The sequence below is a fragment of the Nicotiana tomentosiformis genome, chromosome 10 (assembly GCF_000390325.3).
Source record: "Nicotiana tomentosiformis chromosome 10, ASM39032v3, whole genome shotgun sequence".
Lineage (NCBI taxonomy): Eukaryota > Viridiplantae > Streptophyta > Magnoliopsida > Solanales > Solanaceae > Nicotiana > Nicotiana tomentosiformis.
In genome coordinates this window covers 27,002,021-27,010,202 of record NC_090821.1, presented here as the reverse complement: position 1 = coordinate 27,010,202, position 8,182 = coordinate 27,002,021, and the positions used below count along the sequence as shown (strand labels likewise).

The following is an 8,182-nucleotide window of genomic DNA, read 5'->3' as shown; positions in this document are numbered from 1 at the left end:
TTTAGCAGATGATAGAATAATTCAACCTATAGAAAAAAGCATAATAAGTGCAATAAAAGGAAATCTCATATATCAAAAATTCAAATTCATAATAAGTGCCAACTATTCAATAGCAATAAACGATAAGAATATAGATAAATCATTAGCACTATACTGGAAAATGTCAGGAATAGAATTATCACCCAGAAGTAAAATATTTACAGCTAGATGTAAAAATCTATACGTCTTAACAACAAAACATAAAATAGCAGCAAAAAATAAAATTAATAAAATCAAAATAGAAAACCCGTTTGAAAGAATAGTTACAGTTATTGATAATAATGAATATAGTTATAAAGAAATTGACATGGAAGAAGATTTAGAAATAGTAAAAGAAAGATTAAGTACATCAAGTATACCAAACCAATTAACTTAGGAAATACCAACATCATCAAGAATAAGTACAACAAGAAGAGAATATATAATCCCAAAAAATTTAATAAAAAATACAAAAGAAAAAATAAATACATACCACTACTATATAACTGGAATCATGGAACAAAGAAAATATCAAATATTAATAAATACAGGACAAGAAGAAAACTATATCACAAGAGAATTAGTAACAGAAATTGAAATAATAACTACTGAACAATTATGCCCTGAATTACCTAAAGAATTAATAATAAATGAAGAAATAACAGAAAAAGAAATAATTATTGGAGGAATACCAATACCAAAGAACCCAAGATATAGAATATATAGAATATATATTAGAATGTATATCAGAAATAATTAGACTAATCCCACTACAAAGAGAATTTTATGAAAAAGCCTTTACATTTGACTAAATAAAAAATGAAATCAAATAGAAATAGAAGGGACCGTAAAAATGGTATCAGAGCTATAGATTAAAAATGAACAAAGAAGAATTTGCTGTAGACGACCTAATGATAGAAAAAGAAACAGCAAGATTAGAAAGTAGCTTGATAGCTATGATTAGAATAAGTAAAGAAAATGAAGAAATCGATAAGAAAAAAGAAATTGAAATTATTAAGAACCAAGCAAACAAAGAAATACAACAATTAGAAGAAATAAAAAACACAAAAATTATAGCACTAGAAAAAGAATTAAACATGTTAAAAGCACTATATGAAAATAAACAAAGAGAGAAAAACAAAGAAATAGAATTAACAGATGAAATAAATAAATTTAGACAAATATTACAAACAGAAGAAACAACTCCCAGAATTGAAGAAATAGATAACAATATAGATGATCAAAAGTCAGAATCAAGCGAAATAAGTGAAACATATACAGAACTTTTAGAAAGTATAGAAAAAACAAAAAATATAGAAGTAAATACAGGAGATGTAAATATGGAAGAAAAACCTAGTACATCAGGCGTAAAAAATCCAAAAGGATTATACCCAAATTATTATACAGCTAACTATGAACAACATGATAGATATAATACACTATGGGATAGTAGATTAAATAAAAAATGGACACCAAAACCAATATCAGAACAATATAACTTTTTAGATTTAGATTGCGTAGCAGATATAAATAAAACAATCCAACTATGGATAGGATATGTATCTAAACAATTGGTAGATAATAAAATAGGAATGGCAGAAACACCAGGATATATAGAAAGAACACTCATAGGAACAGTAAAATTATGGTTACACAATTTAACAAAGGAGAGTATAGATACCTTAAGAAGTAATAAAAAATTTAATGGTGAAATAGCAACAAATATACAAAAGGAAAAGCCAAAATACCAATAATAAACAAAAGAATAATAAATAAAGAAATACAAGATATAAAGGCAAAGAACCCAATTAAATATGTACACCTAGGAGGAACTGAAATACTAATAAAAGCATGTTTCAGGGAAGGAATAGATACCCCTATAGAAATATATTTAGCAGATGATAGAATAATTCAACCTATAGAAAAAAGCATAATAAGTGCAATAAAAGAAAATCTCATATATCAAAAATTCAAATTCATAATAAGTGCCAACTATTCAATAGCAATAAACGATAAGAATATAGATAAATCATTAGCACTATACTGGAAAATGTCAGGAATAGAATTAACACCCGGAAGTAAAATATTTACAGCTAGATGTAAAAATCTATACGTCTTAACAACAAAACATAAAATAGCAGCAAAAAATAAAATTAATAAAATCAAAATAGAAAATCCGTTTGAAAGAATAGTTACAGTTATTGATAATAATGAATATAGTTATAAAGAAATTGACATGGAAGAAGATTTAGAAATAGTAAAAGAAAGATTAAGTACATCAAGTATACCAAACCAATTAACTTAGGAAACACCAATATCATCAAGAATAAGTACAACAAGAAGAGAATATATAATCCCAAAAAATTTAATAAAAAACACAAAAGAAAAAATAAATACATACCACTACTATATAACTGGAATCATGGAACAAAGAAAATATCAAAAATTAATAAATACAGGACAAGAAGAAAACTATATCACAAGAGAATTAGTAACAGAAACTGAAATAATAACTACTGAACAATTATGCCCTGAATTACCTAAAAAATTAATAATAAATGAAGAAATAACAGAAAAAGAAATAATTATTGGAGGAATACCTCTAATAATACAATTTAAAATATATCAAGAAAATAAAAATGAAAATATTACACTAGGAATAAAATAGTTAGAAAAAGTAAAACCATACAGCCTAGGAGATAAGCAATTAACAATAACATATAAAGATAAGAAAATAATAATAAAAAGAACAGAAGAATGAAAATATATATACTCGCAAAAGTCATAGTAGAAGGATATTATAATAGATACTATACACCAATGATAGATACAGGAGCAGAAGCTAATATATGTAAATATAATTGTTTACCAACAGATAAATGGGAAAAATTAAAAACACCTATGGTAGTAACAGGATTTAATAATGAAGGTAGTATGATTAACTACAAAGCCAAAAATGTAAAAATATAAATATGGGATAAAATATTAACTATAGAAGAAATATATAACTTTGAATTCACTACGAAAGATATGTTACTAGGAATGCCATTTTTAGACAAATTATACCCACACATAATAACAAGAACACACTGGTGGTTTACCACACCATGTAAAAATAAAGTAGGAGCAAAACGAGTAAATAATAAACAACGAAAAACTACAGAATGGATACGAGGAAATGAAAAAATCACACAAAAATTAGAAAATATAAGTAAAAATACAACTACTCTATGCATCCTAAGGTTGAAACCGGTAGGCAGGAAAGCCGTTTAGGGGAGTAAACAAAGTTGAAGCGCTGTTAGGGTAACTGATTGAAGCAAAAAATCATGGTAGTGACCAGAAAAGATGATTAAAATAACTTATTATAATATGATGAATAAGGATAATAGACATAGAGATTAAAAGGAATATGTTTAGCAAATCATATGATAAAATGAACACTTACTTAATAGATGATAATCTTAGTTATAAAATACTTATACTATATATACTAAAAAATATTGACAATGATGTAAGAAGAATAATTTATGAGAAATTACTTAATTTTAAAATAATAGAAATAATGGATCAAAATTGGACAGAACTAATTATACCAGAAATAGCAGTACTTCCCCATCTACTCAACATTCTCTCACAACGGTTGTATGGCAACGATTTGTTACTCCCTTTTCCCCTAATTACTCCCCTTCTATATCTTCCAATTTCCCTGTGCTTCTCCATCTTTTCAATCGCCCTCTCTACCTTCTTTGTTCTATAGTTTTTATTTGAAACAATATCTCTAATTCCCTGATAATGTATTCATTATTTACCCACGGCATACTTACTTTACAAATCATGAACTATTCGACGAAAAACAAAATCAGGAATCACAAACTGCTTCGGTGCACCCAACAAATTTTGGTATGTAATCCTTTTCAAAGAATTTTTTCCGATTATGCTTACCAGTTATTCTCATGGTTTATTTGATTAATCTAATTGTATTTTAAAAAAAATTATGTTTGATGCACCTAGAGTCTGTGCGCTCAATTAATATAGGTGTGGACGCACAAGGAATACGAGGACAAATAAACTTGTCCGCTCAACAAATATAGGTGTTGACGTACAAGGAATACGAACAGAAAATGCCATTACGAGATTGAGGTACTTTTCTAATATTCTTCGCCACTCAGATTTTCGCGTAGTTCAGATATACTGATCTAAATATTTTGAACTACTATTATCATATATTCCCCTATTATATCACTAGGGTGTTAGGATTCGACAACAATGTCTTTCAATTAATGTTATAGTTTAGGTCATAATTTTCAATCTTCTCTACGTTATTGTTTTCTATTTGAAGCGACATATGCATATAACATTGGTTCAACAATGTAGTGATCATGAAAAAAACCCCCACCAAAATATGATCATCAAATGAAGGGGATATGCAAAATAATCGCCTATAATGTATCTTTGCTATTTAATCTCTAAAAACTTTGACGTATGTATAATCAAATGTTAAATTCATCAAAATATAGTATTGAATTTGAGAAGCAAGCAAGTGCAAATAAGATGATATAAACAGACATGAAATGTGCTGGTGAGGACTATAGAGGCTCAACTTATTGAGGTTTACAGACAGAGAAGAAATCAATAGAGGTTTTCACCTCTAACCACTTTCTTAGAAAGTTTCTCAACCAAATCATAGTGCCAGTATCACCATAGTATATATGGCATATATATACTGCTACTGGAATTTCTTCATGTAGTTACAGCTTTATAACATTTTCTTGTGCTTTTTTTCTTCTCTTTGGTTTGTTATTATATCTCTTTTAATGCTTCAAGCCATATGTACTGCAGTTTCATTGCTTGCAACTGAGCCTTTAAGTTAAGTGTTCTTCTTCTCATTTGTAAGGTATGTCTGTTCATACCATCCTTCGTTCCCGGCTTTCATGCTTCATTTGAATTTACTTATTTTTTTCGATCATATAAATTGAGTACTCCATTGTTAACCTTCTTAATTTTTTAATCTTTTAGCAGTTTAATGTTGTTTATAATTTTTGTGCACAAAAGCAAAGTACTTAGGTAATGTACAACTATGGCAGGCGAACCAAAAATTCAAGAGTTTTTCCTGCTCTCTTACGAGATTGAACACACATTGACATTCGGCAATGTCAATAGCTTAACATTTTTGGAGTATTTAGTGAATATTATATAATGTTTGCATTTTGAATGAGTTTTGGCATAAAGCAAGAGAAATCTTGATCCTTTGATTTTCTTTTAAGCTTTTCTTTCATTTTTTGGGCCCTTCTGCTTTAATTGCTTCTCGCGTATGGTATGAATCATGACTAGAAAAAAGGATGCGACAGCTTTGCTCTGGGAAAAGGCTGCAGGAGTTTTGCTTCAACAAGTCCACGAGAGATTTTTGGACAAGGCTTGGAGTACTGCTCCAACTTAAATAAGGTAGGTGCCGTTCTAACACTCCAAATTTATTATTTGGCTATATTATTTACCTGAATAATATTTCTTTGTCTGATTGTATTGGGTGCGAGAAGTTTTGAGGTTATCAAAATTAGGAGTTAAGGTATGTGTTATGTTGATAAGAATACCATATCTTTCCTTCAATCATGCTTACATAACTTAACAAAGAGAGAAGCTAATGGCCTCCAGGTGTATTCAGTAATAATGATAACCTCAAAAAATTTCCTTATGTAATTGTAATGTGCATTAATTTTTAATTCATACATTTGTGTATAAGTTGATTGATAGATGGAGAGACATCAATGGCTTCTTTTTCTGGTACATGTCTAAAGCCTACGCTTATGGTGATTGCCGGAATATATGATATAGTTGAGGCGGGGACGAAAGGCAATGGAAGTTTTGCATCTGAACATAGTCATTGTCACAAAGTACGGAAAGGAGAATCATTGGACTCTCAATCATGTTCTATATCCATGCCTAATAGGACAACTTTATGAAGGTAAATATGTAATCTTTGTGTTGAATTCCAATAACTTACAAGATTAAAATCTTGGGATATGAAGCATAACATAGTTTGGTTAGATCATTGGCAGGAAGTTGGGGTATTCAAAGACCAATTTCTTGAATTATAATAGTAGCTGATTGTATTTCTAACTCTGAGTGCCATCTTCAGTTTAGACGGAACTTTAATGATTGGGAGCTGGAGAATATTAGTATTTTGCTGGAAAATTTACAATATGTGGCGCTAGATGAAAACAAGACAGATTTTCAGATTTAGTTAGCACATAAATCTGAACTTTCTTTGTTAGTATCTGCTTATATATTATTTTTGAAGCAGGTTAAGGGTTGGTAGGATGAAGGGCCATGAAAATTGATTTGGAAGTCAAATGTTCCTCCTAAAGTTTTCAATCTGTTTGGAGTAAGCTGAGTAATGCCACAAGATATCAGCAATTATTATTATGCAGGTTTGGAGAGAAAGTGGACAACAGAGGCAGATTGATATGAAATTTATTTCTGTGTGCATCCTTTTTAATACATGGCTTGAAAGAAACAAGAGGTATTTTGAAGAGAAAGCTGAGCACAATTCTTTTTTAAAAGTTTAAATGCTTGCAAAATTGTACTTTTGTAGCAAAGGAAACATATTAGATAGTATGATGTAGTTTTTGGATTTTTGAGTCTATTGTTGTCATTGTACTCCTTTATACTAGATTTCATAACATCTTGGTACTGACAATAATACTACCATTACCTTATTTAGAGAAAGCATAAAACCAACCAATCCCTAATTTTTTTTATACGTATAGGCACAATAATGCTTTAAATCTCTTTGCTCACCTATCTTTGTTATGCCCTTGAGTTTCTTCAGTTACCTTCTTTTGTATTACGTAGAAGCTAAGTTAGTGAGGCAGAAAGAAAAGGGAAACCTGGCATTTAAAAAAAATAGAGAGGAAAGGAAGTAAAAAAACATAAAAAATATTTCTAAGAAAAAGAGGGAAAAGGTACCGTTTCACCTATATATGTTAATACAAGAAGGGTCAAGTACCTATATTAAGACAAAAAAATTCTCAAGTAGTGAAAACTAGAGAGAAATTTAAAATTAAGTATCGATAATAAAATGGATTAAAAATTGAAATCTAATATATTGGGATTTGAAGACCAATTTTTTATAAGAATTGACTTGCCATTATTTTTATTTTTTGTATATTAGAAAAAAGACCATGAGTAAGCTTAATGAGGTCGGTCAATCACTGTGCGAAGCGCGGTCAAATTTTCTAGTAGAGGTATATGTCACATACCTTCCGGTCTGCTTTCGGTTTATGGCATTAAGTTGGCTACGCACATTATTATACTCAGCAACACGAACCTATTATAGACAACCAGAGAAACTTGTTAGACACAAAATGGCAAATGAAATCTCTATAACTTATAGCTAATTCTAGACACCGCTTTATTGCTGGCCAAGAACACAAGACCACTAACCTATGCAAATTTCTGGACTATCAAATAAGAATGGGATGTTAGTTGGTTACCATATGACAAGAATAAGCAGTAATCCCAATACTACATTAAAAACGCATAACAAGAACTTTGGCACTAAATGTTAAATTCAACGAATACTACATCAAAAATCATAAGAAAAGCATCAGGTTGCAGTCGAGTGACACATATGGACTTCACATGCATGTTCGACCGAGGGGCTGTTAAGTTTCTAGAGGAAGCATATTATGGGTATAAGTGACAGCACACATTGCACACTTAACTAATGGAATTCATTTTTTATTTTTGTTGAAATGGTAACAGATTACATTAAAAATTGAACTTAGCACAAAGATAGTGCTAATGGAAACAGACCCTAGTTACAAGACTTCCAGAAAGACCTAATGGAATTCATTATTTGTAAGAACTTAATTGAGTTCATTTGTTATGAACATGTGGCACCACTTCGAGGACATATGTCACACAAAGTTGGACAGATGCAGTATTAAGCACCTCTTCTCAAACAAGTCTTCAGTTTTTAACATCAAATGATATAGTTCCATGGCTTTCTTCGCTGAAAACATGAATAGGAAATACGAGGTTCAAAGGAGGACTGTGGGGAGAATGTCCAACTACAATTTCTATCCTAACAGTTGATAGCCTGTGCATAAGCAATAACACTCATTGGATTATCTACGTAAAGGAAATATCAACTCCTAACACCACT

At 29.9% G+C, this 8,182-nt stretch overlaps 1 long non-coding RNA gene across 10 annotated transcripts; it reads left to right on the top strand.

The window, feature by feature from the left end:
* Window positions 1–3,620: 3,620 nt before the first annotated feature.
* Window positions 3,621–6,731, top strand: LOC104097092 (uncharacterized). Of its 10 annotated transcripts, XR_011411642.1 has the most exons (6): window positions 3,621–3,918; window positions 4,030–4,158; window positions 4,858–4,912; window positions 5,350–5,460; window positions 5,756–5,977; window positions 6,317–6,656. It is a non-coding gene; the product is annotated as an uncharacterized lncRNA (long non-coding RNA). The 10 variants fall into 10 exon arrangements; XR_011411639.1 differs by having other exon boundaries at window positions 4,054–4,158; window positions 4,858–5,460; XR_011411645.1 differs by lacking the exon at window positions 4,858–4,912 and having other exon boundaries at window positions 5,811–5,977.
* Window positions 6,732–8,182: the final 1,451 nt, after the last annotated feature.